Genomic DNA, 21161 nt, shown 5'->3' with positions numbered 1-21161 from the left:
GGATTATTACAAGCAACATTATTCATAGGATATAAAATTTCACGTCACATGACGACATTCTGCAATTTCTTTACCATACCTTACTCCTCGACTTAGCTCATACGTTTTCCAACAGAATAGACCTATACGTATACTAAAAAAAAAAATCTTTAATCTTCAAAAGATTGCGGTAATATTACTTTGTTCTTATTCTCAGTTACCTTTTAGTTTGTGCAAAATTAATTGATGCGGGAGGTAAAACAAAATCAGACCAGTTTAAGAACAAATGTGTAAAATAACAATTGTCGAAGAACGCACGGCCATAACCACATTACTTCCAATATCACTAACCGAACAAAGTTAGCTGTTAAACAAAACATTATGTCGGCGATTCAGGGAATTCCGATAGAATATACAAAACATGCAAAAGATGCACATCTACTGAAATAAGGTTGCAAGAAAAAAACTGCAAGAAATATGACCACCTGAGAAAGTGAAGAAATGAACATTACACCTCGTGAAAAGGATCTAAAAAATAATGGATCATTTAAGTGAAAGTCGGTGGATCCTACGTAAAATATATAAAGGGTTAGAACCACTAGCATAAAAATTCTGTAGAAAAATGTCAGATGTGTAAGTGTGATGTACTGGTATGAGAAATACTTATGGCAAACACTGTCACCAGATGATTAACTACCAAGCTAGATTAATGTGCTCTGAGGAAGCCTATGTCATCCGCGCATATGGCATGGTATCAGGATGAATGAAAAAGGTGATGTGCTGAGAATCATGCATGCATGACTATTTAGTCCCCTGCCGGGGTAGGACTGCGTAGTGAGTGCTGGAATTGCAAACCCGAAAGTAACACGCATTCTATCGTGTGCGTGCTTCTTTGTATCAGGGGTTTTGATTTACATATTGTAGGTGCGTTGACCGAAATGTGATGACAGGGGTACGTCAGGGCTCAGTCAGCTATGTCTGTTAGATCTGAAGTAAATGTTTATATACCCGGTCAGAAATGTCTATGAGGTTTTAACATTTGTAGATGAATTGAAAGTCTTGGAGACTGCAAATCAGTAGGATAGTCCATAGCTTGACTAGGTGGGGTTCAGGTGATATGATGTAAGAATAACAATTTTGACAATGAGACTTACTAAGATCATCCAGGCGGCAGGAAAAGATAAAGAATATGAATAGATTGTTGATAAATTTGAAGAGTACTTTTTAAGAATATAGGCCTACCCTATACAAGTTAAGTGCGGTCTTGAGCATGAGAGAAGAGTAGCTACAATGTTGTTTGACATTTAAAGTGCTATATATTGATAAAATGTAGTACTAGGCTGCAGTATCCAGAACTAACAGGCAGTCTTAAATGCCAGCACAGAAGATTCAGAAGAGGCACCGTTACTGGCATAAAAAATGTTAGAATTGTTGGACAAAGATTCCGAGTGTCTTGATTTACTGAATGGGGGCGGGGTGGGAGTAGGCTACCATCGAAAAGATCTGCACCTGTGCATTTAGGACTTCTCAGGTGTCGGGTTGCATTGCAATGTTTGTGGACTACACCTCATGGTCACCTTGCAGTCCCTTCCAGACAATGTATTTTGTTATACAAAAAAAAAATGGTTTCTTAAATGAGTGTTTATCCAAGCATTCCATTTAAGCAGTTTAAGCTTCAATAAACCAAAAATTTTTAATCATGATGGCTTTCCTAGGGGGAGGAGGATGGCAATGATTATTGGAAATGAGTGGCTATCGTACACACACACACACACACACACACACACACACATATATGTGTGTGTGTGTGTGTGTGTGTGTGTACACTCACATATAACAGTTAATTTTCTACAAGTTTTATTTTTATTGCAACATAATACCTTCTCAGCATTCCAGAAGGTACATTAATTGTCAGTAAATGACTCACTCATTCTGTCAGTGTTTGCGGCCCATACTGCATGAGCATGTGAACAGCTTCATCCTAGTAAATCTATGGAACAGAATCACTTTCTTCCTCTGTTGTGGCGGAGAATGTCATTTCCGAGCCTCACTGCTGAACCAAGTACTATCGCCGCCAAAATCTGCAGCCAGTCATGGGCTTTCTTGTTACCCACATCACCTGAAACTATGTAGGTTTCGGTTGCATACCCGACCGACTATCCTACCACATTTCTACCCACATAGGGTATCAAAATTCAGTCAAATCTAGATGCTATGTTAGTCTGCTGCAAAGGAGAAGGGTTTGAAGATGGAGTATTTGTCATGATTACATTTTCAGTATTGTGATTGTTGTCGCATAAATGGAAAGCTTCACTTTTGAGGTGATTCATAGTATTTCACATTTTATCAATGATATATCCAAGAAATTTTCCATCGTTTTTATTATGATTCTCCATATCTAAAAAGGAGAATACCAGCACTGAGTGTTATTTGGACTGTTGATATATTGCTCTTTCCAATTTCTCTGCAACAAGTTATTGATTGATCAAGCTGGGCGCCTTTTAGGCTGGCTGTTAATTTGGCTCACTTCTGTGAATGAATTCTTCTTGTTCTGCCGTTGTTCATCTTCTTGATGGCACTGTTGTCAGTTATTCCTAACTATATTATTTGTTTAGGAAATTCACGATAACACTTGTTTTATTATAATGAACACATTCACTGTTGATATTTAGGCACTGACCATGGGAAATGCTTTATGATAGATAAAAATGCGTAATTAACTATCATTTATTTCAACTGATACGTCAAGAAAACTTGGTTAAGTGTTAATGCCATTTCAGAAGTGAAAGTAAGTCTAATCAGTTCCTCTGTAAAGTTAATCTTCAGAGATATGGTCGTCCACATAGTGTGCACATATGTGTGTTTGACTTCAATACTATCAGTTTTGAAACATATCTTCTTCGGGATGTTCAATGCAAAGGTTAGTCCCAGGAACCAGTGGTGAGCCTTCACCTCTGAGTCTGGAGGATATATAATAAGCTTCCTTTACTGTCAATGTAATTCCTAAATATCGCAATGGCCCAACTAGCAGCAAGACTTATGAAAAGCGGAATGGTTACGTTTTGAATCAAGGCGTTTCAGGCTCTAAGCATTGACAAGCGTTCTTTTGTCCCCATCATGCCACTGGAGTATGACGGCTCCAAAGTATCATGAGCTTCTGTTCTCAAGTGCTTAGGTAGGCATGACACTGGATGGCTAGACAGCTCGGATTTTGACATGGGAACTGTGAGCATCATTCTACATCAGTTGTCACTACAGAGTTTCTTCGCCATATTACTTCAAGTAATAGAACAATTCTGAATGGGTTCCCTAAAACAATAAACTGCGCCAGTCAATTATCTAAGCTCTTTTTCACTCCAAAGTGTTGATATATTGAATATTACTTCAAGGTAGTATACTTCTGGGTAAACAAAATGTCTCCTAACCATCAGTTGTTATACTCGAAGCCTGTTTTGCAAATATCTGATGCCCTGCAATGGTTGGGGTAACCTAGAATTCTGGGCTCATAGGTTGTGTGACGATCTGTGTTTCTAAGACCGGCAGTGACCTTTCTCCTGCGTCTGATGCCATGTTCAAAGTGAGTACGAAGGAGAGAAAGAAAAAAAGAAATAAAATATTGTAGAATTTAGAACAAGAACGGGGAAAATCATTACTAAGACATGGAACAATACAGAAAACACCGGAGGAAGATGAGTCAACCCAAATTGAGAGGGAGTCAGCAACCTGTGGTCATTGTAGATGAAGGAACTCTCTGGTCATAATAATAAAATGACCACTTTCCGACGATACTTGGTTAGCCCAGAGTTTTGTTGCACCTTGGAAGAAATACTTAGACAGAGGAAACTATGCAGAGATTTGAAGTCTTCACATGCAACGTGTAGTACAATGCTGCACAGGCAGCTTCTGCTGATGAAGCGCAGGTGATCTTTTTAAAAAAAGGTGTTGATCCTGAAAAATTGCCACCTACCAGTGATGCTTTGCAGTTGCACATAATGAGGGCCCATCTGCAAACCATGATCTGGTCTAAGGCCACAGCCGAAACCAATAATGCCTCAGCCAATAGAGTGTGGATGGACGAATGTAGAAGGCCATTTCAAACCCAAACTTGTAACTTTACTGCCTGTTCCAAAGAGTTTTCTCGATGTAGTGAGATGCAGTTGCTCAGGGAACTTTGTAACACGTAGATATGGCTGCAGGAAAGCCAGCATGACTTGCACTGGCCTATGCAAATGTAATGACCAGTGCTATAATGTACAGGAGAGAAGATAAGGTTATTGTTGCTATGTAGCTTGTAAGTAACAGGTTTAGATTAACTCAAATTCATTTGTCTTGTAGCTTGCATTGGAGGTGGCCAGTGCTATAATGTACATAAGATGAAATTATTGTTGCTATGAATGGAAACAATGTTGATGCTGTGGCGCACAATTTTCCAAAAAAATCTTACAACTACGGGCATTTGGTGTTAGATTCTTGATTTTTTTTTTTTTTTTTTTTTTTAACAAAATTTGAGTGCTGAATCCAAATCTCATACTGCAAAAGCAAAATAATTTTTGAATAACTTACCCAAAATATCAGTAGTGTTCAACTATCTGACCATGTTTCTAGTACAAATTGTACAAACTGCAAATTTGTCAGCCATCTTGATTTTAGCTTACTAATGAGCCGCCATCTTGGATTTTGTGATCTAAATGTCTTTCAAATACAAAAAAAAGGTTCTAATACTCAAGGACCTGGCCTAAAAATGAGTCTGATTCCACTTTTTAAAGTTACAAGTATAAATTGCTATTTCGGCAGCCATTTTGTTTTTAGCTATCTAGCCTTAAAAAAAAATCGATTGTCATCCAGCAGATTTGGATTCAGCACACCCAAATTGATATATATATATATATATATATATATATATATATATATATAGATATATATATATATAATACATATATATATATATATATATATATATATATATATATATATATATATCTCTATATATAGTAAGAAAACACTGGGTGGCAAAATCTAACACAGAATGCCTGCAGTTGTAGGATTTTCCGAAATCGTACCCTGACTACTAGGCTACAGATGTTCGGGAATTGATAGCAAATTCACACCCATACTTTCGAGTGACAACATAGTGTACTACATCTGCAATAATTGCAAGGGGACTGAAAAACAAAGAACACACATGAAACTCATTGAAGATGAACTTGAAGACAGAAAAGCAAACATTGAGGTATTAGCGAAGCTGATGCAGGATTCGGCTCGAAGAACTAATCTATACCGACGTCATTATAGAGGAGTTATGGAGTTCCATTTGACAACGACTGTGTGTGTGTGTGAGAGAGAGAGAGATGAGATAGAGAGAGAGAGAGAGAGAGAGAGAGAGAGAGAGAGAGTAATTGGTGGTTGGATGGTTAACGACTGAATTGGCTGTTAGTGAGTTTCTGGCTGGGTGTCTGCTGGTAGGGATCAGAGTTCTGTGCTTTTTAGTTAGTCTTGAGTCAGTCTTTAGTGAGAAGCTGTGAGAGACGGTAGTGTCGGCAGTGGTCTGTGAAGACATTGATAGCTATGGTCAGTCAAGTGGTGTGTTTTTGAATTGTTATTGGTTTGTTGCTGATTGTTGTTGGGTTTGATATTAGTAGTTGATTAGAGTTGTTGTGCCTGTGTTGGATTTTTTGTGCTTGCGAGTTCCTGTTGAGTTATATGTGAGTTGTTGTGGTTGAGGGTTGTTGTTGGGGAGCTGTTGTGGTTCCTTGGTGTGGTTGAGTTGTTAAGGGTTGTTATTGGTGAGCTGCTGTTATACTTTGATGTTGTTGGTAGGTGTGTGGGTTGCCTTTTGTGCTGATGTTTTTTTGTGTTACTTGTGGTTTGTGCAGTGGGCTTGGGTTGTGATTGTTCCTTTTTTGTTGTTGTGTCGAGTTGTGGTTGCGTTCCTTGATTGTTGTTGTGGTGGTGTTGTCCTTGGTTGTTGGTTGTTATTGGGTTGTGGGCCTTGGTTGTTGTTGTTGGTATCTCTTGTGACCTCGACCAGTGGACAGCACAGGATAGCCCGGAGTATCTGGAGAGTTGGTAAGTACGTGTGTTTTCTGTTGCTTTTGTTTTTGTTTTGTTTTTTGTAGCTATAAGTCAATTGTCCTGCATGTATTTTGTTGTGTAAAGAAGAAAGTGTGTTAATGTGGGGAGGGTTTTGCAACTTGTTTTTCCTAGCTTGTGATCCCGCCACAACATGACCAACATAGATGAAATTCAATGCAAAACTGATATGTCCAGAAAGATACAAAGATTATGATATATATGGACAAAACTTATGCCGAATCACTAAGACAAAAAAAAGAAAGGAAAAATAAAGAAGTGCTTTTGATCCAATCTACAAACGAGGAGAGCACAACAGCAGCAAATAAAAAGGAGCAAATTATGAGTAAAATAACGCTTCACTTGAACAGGTTAAAACGAGACCCGGACATTTATTTGTAAGATTTCCAGAAAGGAAAAACTTAGGAAAAGCAATATCAAAGATTCAGGGAATCGGTAAAATATTGGTAAATGAAAAGAGTAAAATTTAATCCAAAATAAGTGGTATATGTTCCGGAGGACGAAGATGACATTGTCAATAACATTAAAAAGCAAAATACATGGATATACGTAGGTGTGACTCACGCTCTGAAGACGACGGCTTGAAAATTGTAAACAAAATGAAGGCCAAAGATGACAAATATAAACACTAATATCATCAAATGCACACCACAAAGACGAAAGGCTATATCTATGACAGAAATGACAAGTTGTATGCTCTGTATAGCCATTGCAGCATGTATGACTGTTACATGCCCTATCAGTGCTATTATAAGTGTCTCCGGAATTTGGTCATAGTGCAACAAATTGTGGAAATTAACAACTTTCTCCTAAATGCGGCGAAAATCATACATCAAATGTACTAGCACCACCTGAAAGTGTAAAGATTGTGAAAAGAAAGGCCATAATGACACTGGACGTAAAACTTATGACGGAAATAAGTGCATAGTATGTAGAGAACAAGTAGTATCAAGGGCGAAAATTAATAGGGATCATGGCTTTGACTCATAATCTATGCAATTTAATAAACATACAGTTAGCAAAGGAAATAAAACCAACACTATTAGAAATCTTATAAATGATCACAATCTAGATACATATATTACGAGTGTCAAAATGACTCTCGTTTAAATTATTGGAGAGAACTCCTAACTGGGAAACGTAACCTACCTTCCATAGTCCCTTTGTGTGACATCTCTGAAGCTAGCTGAAAAAGCAATTATTAAAACTCTAGGCGAATTCAAACTCCCGATATTACAAAAATATAATTTTTATTTCCCAAAATAGCTAACATGAAAATCATATTAAAGTAAATATCCCCTCTTATCTCTTTCTGTCCGACTATTCATAGTTTTTATCAATAAAAGTCAACACAAGTCTAGAGAAGCCATTTTTCTAAATGGTGACTTCGATTCCATTTGAAAATGAGAATATAATTATCAAACAATGAAATGTTAAAGTTCGTCAATAAATGAGTGCCACATCGCACTTCCCTTTCTCTAGACTGAACTCAATGTCACTACATAAAGGTATTAACTTTTCAAAGTCTTTCACTTTACCTTTTTCTGACGGATCTCCAAATGCCTTCCTCCATGGCGTGCTTCCACACAATCAATATCAGGTAATGCCCCTTAATCCTCATACAAGAAATTATATCTTGTTCACTTCTCTAACCATCGTACGTATGTACGCCCACCAACAGACGTACGGATACACACACACTACTGAACACAGGAACGTACACATGCTAGTCTATTCCCATGTACATGATCGCCTAGTGCACATACTTGGTGACCTGAAATGACCTGAAGTAACCTTTCCTTGTTTTTTACCTCATATCTCTGGAATGCGCTTGCATTTGTCTTAATCAGCACCTTGAGGAATTCACTCACTGTTTTGCACCTATCTCAAACAGGCAAAAGATAAGGTTATCAACCCCATTTATTTTAATATATGTCTATTTTCACATCTAACCAGTGCCTTAAGATGGCTCAGCCACCTACATGTGTGCACCCCTGTCGCATACTACATTGGCTACTGGTATATACTAGTTCATAATGTGTCTACTTGCCACATGATTTAGAGCTACTTCTGTTGTTGGGGTTCTCCTACCCTGTCAGCAGCATACAGGTTTGATGGCTCAAGCAATGCATATTGTGACCATCATTATTGCTACCGTAATGGCAATCACTGGAACTGTGTAGTGTTTGGCAAAGAAAAATTTGTTTCCAGTGTAGGCAGGACTTTAACCGCCTTATGATCCCCATGTGAGTGTTTCATGAACACCTTTGTCGACGAATTGTAGATCCAGATTGAGTACCATGAACCATTCCGAAACGACTCTGCATGAGCCATTATTAAGGGTCTGTGACCCCTGTAGGTGTATCCAACACCCTCACTGCTAAACTGTATAGATTCGCCATCTTCCGATGAAGGAACCGTAACCACCATCTTGTTGCTAAACTTGGAAATATTTCACGACTCCCATGCAAGTGCATCTTACACCTGCTTCATAGGAGTATTGTAGACCCCTGATTTGTCCCAGAATTTTTTTTTCCTGAGATGACACATCGACGATATCTTGTCCCTGCAATGGCAACTTGTGACCTCATCGCCCGTTTGAAGACCCAACATCTGGTGCAGTAGATCCTAAGTTGTTTTCGTTGTCACCACTCGTGTGAGCTTGGGAATTCTCTAAAATCATCGTGTGTCCGTGTTTCGTCATTAATAGGTTTTAACTGACCCCTCGACAAGTCTACATGACATTTATAACGTCTTGCTTTAATACACGAAGCTGTTATGAACTAACATACCCAACCTCACAGTCAATTATTAAAGACTGAAATTCCTCACTAAAATAAATATGGTCTTTAACTACTGATCCCTTTAAAACTTACTAGGAGAATTTTTATCACTACCTGACCACTCAGTATTAATCCCGTATCTGACAAGTACACCAACAAAACCGCATAATGTTTACACCACAAAATCCCCGTAATGTTTGTACAACTAACCTCCATTCAACTTTTCCCATTACAATACGTAGTTTGTATCGCCCTCACAAATTGCTACCACAACATATCAGTACCATTACCCGAATGACCCCTTAAAATTCTTCACCATGGAATGTCATCATCAACATTCCTGAAAGCAGTGCAAACCTCTGAGAAATCAACTCCAAAAGAAAATGTCAACAATTGGTCTCATCCAAGACACCACAGCATTGTCAGCACCAAACCACCTGTTTATTCAATGTCCTCAAATCGCACCATTGACTTGTCTAGTCAGACTCGTAAGCCGCGAAATCATCATTCCTCAAATTGGCCCCAAAATCATCCATTTAATCCTCGCTGGGAATCCTCAATAAATCTTCACTGATACTACAGAACCATATTAAACCTCAAAATTATCCTCATTGTCACCACAAGGGTACCCACAATTGTCCTAAAAAATTCTCTATTATATAACACCGATATAAAATATACCACCACAGGCTAAATCCTAAGCCATTTATACCTCAAAGTAAACCATATGTGATATCGCCAAATATATATTATCACTGGTGAACAGAACCTCATAAAATGCATCACCTTACCATGGGAACCGTAAAACAGCAATGTATCAGGACCACCCCTAAGAGCCATAATACCACAAAGAACCACAGTCATCATCCCATTGGCTCATAAAACCACAGATCACCACCAAAAATCATAGCCACAAAAAATTCAACATCAAAATCACCTCCAAAAATCATCACCAAAAGAAAATCAACACCACCAGAAATCACCAAATCACCACCAGGTATCACCAAATCACAAAAATCACCACCAGGTATAATCACCACCGGGTATCATCACCACCAAGAGTGATCACCAGAAGAATTCCTTATAATGTTTCTCAACTCCACGGTATTTTCCCACATTTTTCACCCCATTTTTCCTTTATGAAAATAATTAGTAACTCGTTTTTTTTTTTAGCCAAATCGCTGCAGTTTGTGCATAGTAAGAAAATAGTAGAAGAATGAAGGAAAAAATATGTTACATAAGACTGATTAATCACATTTCGTCATCCATTTGCAAAATCTAAAAAAAAAGTGCAACTGCACAGTGTCAACCTTATTATCATTTTCCCGTCTTTTTCAACTTTGATATATGTGTCAATTTCGACCGACCTGTCCTTTCATCTAAGACTACAAAGCTTCCTTTCTTTTCTTCAATAACTCTAAAAGGACCCTCAAACTTTGGACCTAAAAAGTGATTTAATTCATTTCTCACTTTGATTTTTAGGAATACATTATCTCTAATAGCAATTTTAACATCTAATGATTTCTCGTTGCTTCTTTCCACCATTACTCGGGTCTTAGCCTCGAGATTACGGGTGAGACAAGCATGTCTCTCCTTTGCTGTGGAAATTAATGCTTCAATTGTATTTTCTCCATGATGAGGTATAGTTAGCAAATCAAATGTCTCGTGCTTGGCAACCAAGCAATACTTCGAATGGAGACATTTTAATGTAATCACTGACCATAGTATTTATTTTATGTATAACTCTATTTACCTATCCCAGTTTCTATCGTTTCCTCCTATAGTCTTCCTGAGAGCCTCGAACACTTCCCTGTTTGCTCATTCACATAATCCATTAGCTTCAGGTCTGTATGGAATATTGTCACTTTCTGTATCCCCATGACTTCTGCCAAACACTCTAAAGTCCTGTTTACAAATTATCTACCATTGTCGGTCAACAAAACCTCAGGTGAGCCATATCTGCAGATGACCCCATTGAAAAATGCTACAGGTACTTCTTCGTCCATTTTACGCTTAAGTGAAAACATTTCTACTGTCCTTGTTAGTTCATCTATTATTACCAACAAGTACTTATTTGCATATCTGGATTCACAAAAATTTCCTGAGATATCCATATGTATTCTCTGAAAAGGTCTACTTGGTATCGGATATGACCCTAATTTGCAAGAAGTTACCCTTGTGGGTTTGCAAGCATTGCACCCTGTATACTTTTTCACAAATTTTTCCACATCTATCCACATATTTTTTCAAATATACATATTAAGCATCTCATTATACATTTTTTTTATCCCCAAATGTAGACTACCAAACCTGTAATTTATTATATCCAAAACTACTCAAATTAGGACTTTCTGAATCACGATCTGTGTCTTGTTTCCTTTACTTTCACTAATCTTTAATTTATATTTAATCATCCTGACCAACAGATTACCTTCCAACTCGAAAGCTGAAAAAGGTAACATAACCTTTCCTGACTGATTTCCCTCTGAGGGATGCTTTTACGTCTGCCAAAATGTCATCCTCATCCTGCCTTTGCGTTATGAGATGTATATCCCATTGTATAGAATCACTAGTAACTATCCCAACTTAAAATCCTTCCGTATCTTAAAAACTTCTACTAAGGGCATCGGCGACTACATTTAACTTGCCGTCTACTATATATTTGAGCTTTGCATCAAAGTCCCTGATAGTTAAGAACCATCGAGCTCTTTTGGATGACAAATCGGGTTTATTAAAAAGATCCAATAATGGCATGTGGTCTGTAAGAACTTCTACTTTATTCCCCATTAGTAACATTTTAAAATGAACCAAACTATTGCAAAGGCTTCTGTATCTACTGTAAGTAAGCCTTAGGATTTTTATAATGTATTAGCTTACTTAGGTTAGCTTTTAAGCTCCTCTTTAATTTCTGAAGGCTGTAAAATTCATTGTTAGTTCGTCTTCTTGTTAGTAGGGGGTCTCCTCACTCTAGTGGTATTTTGTTTAGTCTGGCTGACTAATCCTCCCTGTTTCTCCCCTCCATATTTCGGCTCTGTTGAGTGACTTGGGACCTGAATTCATAGCTGAAAGCACTAGGTATCTGCACCTTGACTTGTGAGCCTGCTATCTCTCGTTTCATGGATTTACAGCAAGTCTCCGAGCAAATATGTATCTTCAGCTGGCAATTTCTCCACATCTTCGCCATTATTTTATTACCTCTGGTGCAGTACTTGCCAGAGGGACCTCACTTGGTGATGGTAAGACGTGTTATCCATTTCTTATATAAAATATTGACCAAGATTACTGGGATCACAGCGTCCATAATCATGATCAAGATTATTGGGATCAAGGCGGTCTTGCAGTAGTCAGCTGAATTTGCTGATGGAGCTCTATAGTCTTATTGTACTGAGATTTGCTGTCCTCAGTCTTAATTGGAGTGCTTTTGGGAGGAGACCTTCATCATATTTCATCATCATCCATTAGTGTAAAATTCAGGATATTCCTTTCTTTTCTTTTTGTTATTTTCTATTCCTCTCTGGGGCCCCTTTCCTCCTTCAGAGGTTGAATGTGTTGCCTATTCATTAGAGTATGTGTTTTGCGTAAGTGATTTTGTGATTTCATGTTGATGAGGAGGCCTAGTTATAACTTCTAGCATTTATTGAATTATGATATATTTAGCTTTTTATATGGTTTTGCTATCCCCCTTCAGTTATTCTTGTGCTGGATTTACAGGGGCTTGCTTCCACCTTAGTGGATTGCAGTCTGTTGAACACCTAAGTCTGTGGTGTGTATTTTGGTTATTTATGGTCCTGAAGACCTAATGTGTGTTGTGGTGCAACGAGGCCATTACAATTGGCGGCCTTGCCAGGATTGATCTTATCCTGCGGTATTCTTTTAGCAGTGCAAGGGTAATTCTTGGGGCTTGGTAAGTGTTAGGTGGCATGGTTACACCTCTTCAATGTTTGGCTGGTTGGCATTGATGCAAGTGAAATCATTTTGTTATTATGGGTAAAGTGTTGTAACTATTCATTATCAAAATGGAGGATATGAATGTCATAGAGTTGCTTGAAGGAGAGGGATGGCAGATTTTTTTTGAAGTGGAGAGAACGGTTACTATGAAGAAGGGTATACTATTGTTAAAAGGTTGTGAGTGTATTAAGGCAATTAAGACAGGAGTCAAACCCAAGGTTAGGAAAGAAGAGGTCTTCTCAGTAGAAATTTTGGATAGACAAATTAGTCTAAAACAAAATGGAAATAGACCAGCAAAAATTGGTGTTTGAAGAGAGAAAGAAGGAAAGGAAGCAAGAGTTAGCTAAGTTGGCTTTGCAAACGCCAGGGTCACCAGTGTCTCAAATTTAGCTCAGGCTTTGAAGTTTGTACCGAACTTCCAGGAAGATAATGTTTCGGAGTTCTTTATGTCATTCAAAAGAATAGCTAATAAGTTAAAGTGGCCTACTGGACTATGGACTACCTGTATCCAGAATAAATTGATTGGGAAAGCCCAAAAGGTATACATAACATTGGAAGAAAATCTCTCCTCAGATTATGAAAGTGTAAAGGCAATAGTGCTGAAGGCATATGAGCTTGTGCCGGAGGCCTATCAGCAAAGGTTTAGATATTTATGGATGATCCTATATTGGGATCCTATGCTTTAGGTGATGGTTCTAATACGTTAGTTGGGTATCTAAATTAGGTTAAGATTTTTGTGTGACGAACTGATTTTTGTTTATACACCCCTTTGTCATGAGAGAGTGGACTCCAAATTAGTGAGTTAATAGTGCTTTAAAAAGTGATGTGTTAGTGCTGTAACGTGATATCATGTATTCAAGATACTATGGTATAAAGTAAATGTGCTGTTGCTTCGACCGATCCTAACATTATACAGGAAAATGCCAGCAAGGTTGTAATGAGGATCCACATAATGTGGATAGCAGTATGTAGTCGAGGTGCTCGCTGGCGTCTCTCTCCATCTCCCTCTCTCTCTCTCTCTCCGCTCTAGACGTCTAGTAGAGGACTCATATTGGGTATTTCTTCAAGGTTCTTGAAGCAACTCAAAGTATAAATTGGAACTAAATTATGACTAATTATTTACAAGTAGAGACTCATCTTAGATATACGAGCTCATGGATGGACTCTTGAGTAGATGTGCAGTCAAGAGAGAATGCATGTATAAGTTTTCAATTTTGATCTTAGGAAGAGTGACATACTTTCAAACTAACATACACACATGACTTTTGAGGTCATGGGAAAAAATAATGATTCAACACTCGATCTAGATCTCACGAGTGTCTAGTCACGTAGGTCCAGCAAAATAATGAGGCATTTGTTTATAAGAAACATGATGCTTCAGTATTTGCGAGAACATTCTGAGTGGACATAATAATTTTTAGAGGTTCTTTCCTCCTTGACCCATTAATCAACTACACAAAACGTAATGGTGTTTTTATAATGGAAATAAGATGTATTTCCATTTTTGTATGTAATTCCATTACATATGGCTCGGCCACTACGCAATGAAAATACATGCAAGGTCCAACTCATCAAATGCAAACTGAATGCAACGAATATTCTTAAACATAACATGGTCAACATGGTTAACATAAGGATATAAACACAAATACTGAAATGCATACTAAGAGAGAATACATGTGTTGCAACAACTAAAATGAAATACATTTTTCAAATCATGAAGCAACTTGCAAAACATAGATATATATATAGAAATACTAATGCATTACTAGTAGTTGCACATGACTATCAATACATGTGTAGGTAGATATATATGCATATATGGTTATATATAAAACAAAACTTTATTGGTACCCTTGTGAAAAATTAGAGATTCATGGTACATATGCACAGCGAAATACGAGTGTGAATCTTCATGGTACGTAATAACGTACAGCAAAAGTTTATTGGGATGCACGTTTAAGTGCACTCATATATATGTCTTCATGGTGTGTACTGACATATAGAAAGAGTTTGTTTGGATTCACAAAAAGTATTTTTAAATGCACTTGTGTGTGGGATTAGGACATACTACATCACATGCCAGCCATATACTAATACTCTATTCATCCATTCTCATGTACAAAACAAGTCGACAGACCATGTAAATTGATCAATTTGAATTGACACTTATGTCCCAGGGTTTTAAAGCCCAAGGCAACCTGTCTTGATCTTTGCTATTGTGAAGGTGTGAACAAAAGAGGCAGGTAGAAGTGTACTGACTTTATCATAGGTAAGGGAAATTCATATATACAGCATGCGGGCGGAAATGTGGTGTCCGACCCACGAGAGAGTAAAAATTGGTCGGCGACAGCTGATTTGTGTTTCTTAGGAGGCATATAATTATGAGTATAAAAGCATACAAAATAAGATGCTACATGATATATACATTGGCGGGAAGCCCACTGAATGCTCTCTTGCATGGAAGTAAGAACAACGCGATTGTAGGAATATGTACAATGAATTTGTAGATAAAGCGTTGTCCATACAAATACTCCCCCTCTAAGACAATAATTAGGGCATAATTGTTGAATGATTTTAGTGAGCTTCTGATTGCTACTCGCGGAAGTGTGAGGGCCAGCGGAGGTGGCCTCGGATGTGCGAGACCAGCTGCTTCGGTAGATCTTCGACCTAAGAGTCCTCGGGGAGGGGGGGGATTCGGAGACAGGATCCCTCCCCTGGGGTGATCCTCGGGGGGTTCAACCGTCTTCAGAGGGCGGCCACGGCCACGTCTGAGCGGTTTGGTGATTAACGGTGTTGATCTGTGTCAGGGAGGCAGCGTGAGGCACCCTACAGGATCTGCGTTGGCACAATCTTCGTCCATCAGGAAGGCAGGTTTCAGTCTGTCAATCGTGATCCAATCCTCACGACCATTTATGGAGATGAAGTATGCCTTGTCGGTGCGTCGGAGGACGTGGAAGGGACCTTGGTAGGTCCTCGTCAGCGGCGGGCGTCTTCCCTGACAAAGATGTGTTTGCAGGATGATAGGGCCTTCGGAAGGAAGTGTTTGGTTCTATCGGAGAAGGTCTTGAGGCAGGGCATGAATTTTCTGTTGGATTCCCGAAGCCTGGCGATGGAGACGTCTGCGTCATTGGCGTTAGTCGGGAAGAATTCGCCTGGGATTGCCAATGGTTCCCCGTAAACCCTCTCTGCTGGTGATGCCTCTCTGTTTGCCAGAGGGGCAATCCAGAGGCCGAGGAGGACCCACGGTAGTTGACTTTTCCAGTTATCGTTGGTGCAGCATGCCATTAGGGATGCCTTTAGCAATCAGTGGACTCTTTCCACCATGCCGTTAGCCGCTGGGTTGTAGGCGGTGGTGGTGTGGAGCGACGTCCCCATCAGGCGGGCCAGGGAGGTCCACAGCTCCGACAGGAAGACAGGTTCGTGGTCTGTCATGATATCATCTGGCACTCCGAATCGGCTGATCCAGCTGGCGAGAAGGGCTTTGGCGATGCTTTGGCGGTTGCATCTGACATTGGCATTGCCTCTGGCCACCTGGTGGAGTGGTCGAATATCGTCAGGAGGTATCTGGCGCCTTCGGACGGGGCAGAGGACCTACGATGTCTACATGAATGTGGCCAAATCTTTGTTTCGGCTGAGGGAACTCCCCCACGCCCAATTCTGTGTGCCAGCTTATTTTGCTTGATTGGCATGGGACGCAGTTCCTGGCCCACTCTCGAGAATCCTTCTGAATTCTGTGCCAGACGAACTTCTCCATCAGGAGGCGCATCGTCATCTGGCCCGAGGGGTGAGAGAGTCCGTGTATAACGTCAAATACGGCCCTCCTGCGGGAGGCCGGGATCAGCGGGCAGGGGTGGCCCGTGCTGGTGTTGCAGAGGAGTGTCGTGCCTGAGGGTCCGAAGGGCATGTCCTCCCACTTGAGGGAGGTGAGGGCTGTGCGGTATGCGGCAGTCTCCGGGTCAGCAGCCTGTTCCTGGGTGAGGTCTTTGTAATCAATCCCGAGGTGGACGGCATTGATTTCTATCCTCGAGAGGGCGTCAGCCATGGGGTTCTTCTCACTGGGGACGTAGTGGATGGTGCAGCCGAACTCGGCGATGGCTGCCAGGTGTCTCTGTTGCCTTGCTGACCAGGTGTCACCTGCCTTGGTGAAGGCGTGCACCAAGGGGTGGTGGTCTGTCCTGATAGTGAAGGGAGCACCCTTGAGGAGGTAACGGAAGTAGCGCACTGCTTGGTATACAGCCAGGAGCTCGTGGTCGAACGTGCTGTACTTCGTCTCGGCAGGTGACAGTTTTCTACTGAAGAAGGCGAGCAGCTGGGGAACGCCCTGGACCATCTGCTCGAGGATGACCCGGCAAGCGATGTTACTGGCATCAGTAGTGAGATGTAAGGGCACGGTGGGGTCCTGGTGGGCCGAGGTGGTGGCTTTGGCGAGGGCCATCTTCATGTTGCAGAAGGCCTGCATCTGCTCTGCTTCCCTTGTCAGGTTCTTTGGTTTGCCCTTCAGGAACTGTGTTAGAGGGGGCATGGTTCTGGCAATATCGGGGATAAACCGGTGGTAGTACTTCACCATTCCAATAAATTCTTGCAGGGATTTGATTGCAGTTGGGGTCGGGAACCTCTGCACTGCGTCCACCTTCGAGGCCATGGGGCGCACTCCTGCTGCGTAGATTTCACGTCTGGTCTGAGGAAGTCCACCCTCTCAGCGTTTCAGAACTGCTCGGACATGATGTAGGTGCTCCTCCAGGGACCTGGAAAAAATCAAAATATCTTCGACATAGCAGACGCAGAAGGGCAGGTCCCCCAGGATTCTGTCCATCAGGCGCTGGAAGGCGGCCCCTGCATTTTTCAAGCCGAAGGTGTAGTGGAAGATGTAGGAGCCGAAAGGCGTGATGATGGCAGTCTTGGGAATATCCTCGGGATGTACCAGAACCTGAAAGTAAGATTTTAAGAGATCCATTTTTGTGAAGATTTTTGCTCCATGGAGGGCCCCAGTCAAGTCCTGCATGATTGGCAGGGGGTAGTGATCGGGGATTGTTGCGAGGTTAAGTCTTCGGTAATCTCCGCAGGGCCTCCAGGTGCTGTCAGGTTTCCACACCATGTGGAGGGGCAAGGCCCAAGGGCTTGATGCTTTCCGTCAGATACCAATTTGTTCCATTTCCGAGAATGCCCCTTTTGCATCCTGAAGGCGGCCCGGAGGGAATCTTCGGAACTTTGCGTGCGTCAGGAGGCCCGTGGTGGTGATGTGGTGGAATATTCTGTGTTTGGGCAGTGCCCCAGCTACCTGACGAAGTTCCGGCTTGAAGACTTTGGGGAACTCCTGCAGGAGGTTACTGTATTTGTTGGGGGCAATGGTGTAAATTGTGGGGGCGCCTGGACCCACTGCGAGTGGCAGGGAATGGCATGTCCCCGTGTCGAAGAGGCGCTTGTGGCCCATGTCCACCAGGAGGCCGTTATGCACCAGGAAGTCCGCCCCCAGTAGTGGAACCCTGACGTCTGCAATGGTGAAGGACCAGATGTAGTTGCGCCCCAAGATGGAGATTTCAAGGGACTTCATGCCATAGGAGTGGATGGGGGTCCCGTTGGCGGCGACGAGGGCGGTTGGGCTGTCTGGGCCGCAGCTGCGGTCTTCTCCTGACGGTGGGAATATCGAATGCATCACCCCAGTGTCTACCAGCATCTTCCGGCCGGATATTGCCGGCAGGCGGAGGAGGCTCATCACCGTGTCCCAAGCATCCTCCGGGTCAGTACCTCGCATTGGGTTTGTGGTGAGGTCGAGGGCGCGGACAGCTCTTTCAGTGATGGGGGTGGCGTAGGATCCCACAAGTTTAGTCTTGAGTTTGCCGAGTGTGACTGGTTCGGTCTGTGCGCGTCCAGTCAGCCAGGGGGTTATTCATTTGTACACGCCTCCTGGAAGGGCTGATATGACGAGGTCAGCCTGCAGCACCTTGTCCGAGAGTCCCAAGAGTCGGAATTGCCCCGCTCGGATGAACTAGGCGGTTGGGTCCTCTGTTGCAAAAGGGGGCAACCTGACAGCCTGAGCTGCGGCTGTGCGTGAGGCTGAGGAGGAGGCAGAGGAGGCCTGGGTTTCTCGCACGGAACTGTCTGCTTCCATTGTCCACTTTCACAGAAACGGTCGACAGGAGTCGTAAATGGCGGGCCAAACCATTTGAGGAACGCTTGAACACACCTGGGGAAGGTATGGCGTTTTTAGTCCGTTAGAGATGTTGGCTTTCCATAGTAGGAGCTTTCAGAGATCTAAACTGAGGTGCCGTGTGAGTCTGCTAAAGATCTCTGAAGGTGAGCGGCGGTAGTTAGTCCCTTAATGGCTTAGCCAAAACCGCTTGGGTCACCGTCCAAACCGAGAGATCACCAGTTGTGAGGGTGTGAACAAAGAGACAGGTAGAAGTGTACTGACTTTATTATAGGTAAGGGAAATTCATATATACAGCGTGTGGGCAGAAATGTGCTGTCCGACCCGCGAGAGAGTAAAAATGGGTTGGCAACAGCCGATTTGTGTTTCTTAGGAGGCATATAATTATGAATATAAAAGCATACAAAATATGATGTTACATGATATATACAGTGGTGGGAAGCCCGCTGAACGCTCTCTAGGATGGAAGTAAGAACAACGCGATTGTAGGAATATGTACAATGAATTTGTGGATAAAGCGTTGTCCTTACACTATCATTCCTTGGTTGGTCCTTACGAATTTTCCTTGTCCTACGCCAAACGAATTGACGATTATTATCACTAACATGCACATACAAAAGGCTAAAAGGGAATAGTAGAATGTGGCTTCCTCAAATGTGTAAACAGGATGGATGGGTTTCATAGTATCCATTGCTTTGATTGTTTTAGTAACAGAAGGGTTGTATGGGAGGGGAAGTTCTGCTATATGGATGGTTCCCCATGTGTAGTTGGCAAAGTACTTTTTCCCTCGGATGATGGTGATTATTCCATGGACAATGTAGTCGGTCGTTGTACCTACACATCCGTCAGCCACGAAGAAGAGGTGGGATGCAGCTGTCAAACCATCCAGGCAGACTACGTGGAATTTCTCGGAAGAAAATCTTAGCCAGGTTCCATTGTTCAGCCTGTGAACGAACTTAGACTTGTCATATGTGTACAAATAATTCAAGCAGAGTTCTTGCGTATGGGACAAAGTTCCACTGAGTGCTAGGTCTAACTCATATGACCTCTCGGAAATATTCCGGAATTCAAAGGAATCAGCCATGTAAACTTTTTTATCCATGGCCGTGTAAAAATTAACTAACGATTCCAGGTCTCTGACGACCGTAAAAGTTTCCTTGTTAGGGGAAACTAATACATAGGCGGACAGATAGGATATAACTGGTAATGAACTATTCAACATGTACATAGGAAAAGGAGAGATTTTATAGGATTCCCACGCATCGAAAGGATCAAAAGGAATATCAATTATGATTTTACTTTGCTCTACACTCACTGGAAATAAGCTATAATAAAATTTAATCTTATGTGAGTCGATCAATAGAGTGTAACCAACTTTATCACAAGGGTTATCTATAATCATTGCTAGATCTTTGATGGGCAATAAGTGTGACGACAGAACACCTTTAGTAGCAAGTGTGATTGCTTAAATGTAATCTTTAGATTTTTCAGTGAAATGAGAAACTTTATTGTATATATGATCCATCTTCGAATTATAGTATGATAATGTCGCAAGCAAAGATTGAATGTCCTGAATCTGATTTAAGCTACTTGATTGTTCGTTTACTACCGTAATGAGTTCGTTAATTGTTTTGATTTGTTTATTAAGTTCAGAAAGGATTATTTCTTGTTCAGGCTGTAATCCTTCTATTTTCTTATTCTGATCATTAATTTTAAGATGATTAGAGATACCCAGACCTAGTCCAGCAATTGATCCAACAGTGATATGCGGCAATGACCACATAAGAAGGTCATGAACTAAACATTCCGTGTCAGACGTCTTATTCTGCAATTCAAAGAACGTTAACTCAGCAATACTCAAGGTGTGAGCGAGTGACTGTTCTTTGCTTGGAGCGAAATGGGTTCTGTGCAATTTAAGGTTTCAGCAAAACGAGTCAGTTCAGATTTCAAATTGATTATATAAATTTCTTGTAAGAAAATAGCTTTCATATCTATTTCTAATATGATGTTGCTGTACATAACGAAAAGGTCTTCATTTTTCTCAATGATTGAGCCATGATTAAAGCATAATAAGGAACTTTTAGGATTAATCCCGAACTTTTAGGATTAATCCCATACAAGAAAAATACTTGAATGATCAGAAGTATATATAACAAGACAAGCTTCATATTGGAGCCTGCAATAACAAAAATATATGTAATTACAATTTT

The sequence above is a fragment of the Macrobrachium nipponense genome, chromosome 43 (genome assembly GCF_015104395.2).
Source record: "Macrobrachium nipponense isolate FS-2020 chromosome 43, ASM1510439v2, whole genome shotgun sequence".
Classification (NCBI taxonomy): Eukaryota; Metazoa; Arthropoda; class Malacostraca; order Decapoda; family Palaemonidae; genus Macrobrachium; species Macrobrachium nipponense.
The sequence above is the reverse complement of the archived record's forward strand: the minus strand, read 5'-3'. Positions refer to the sequence as shown.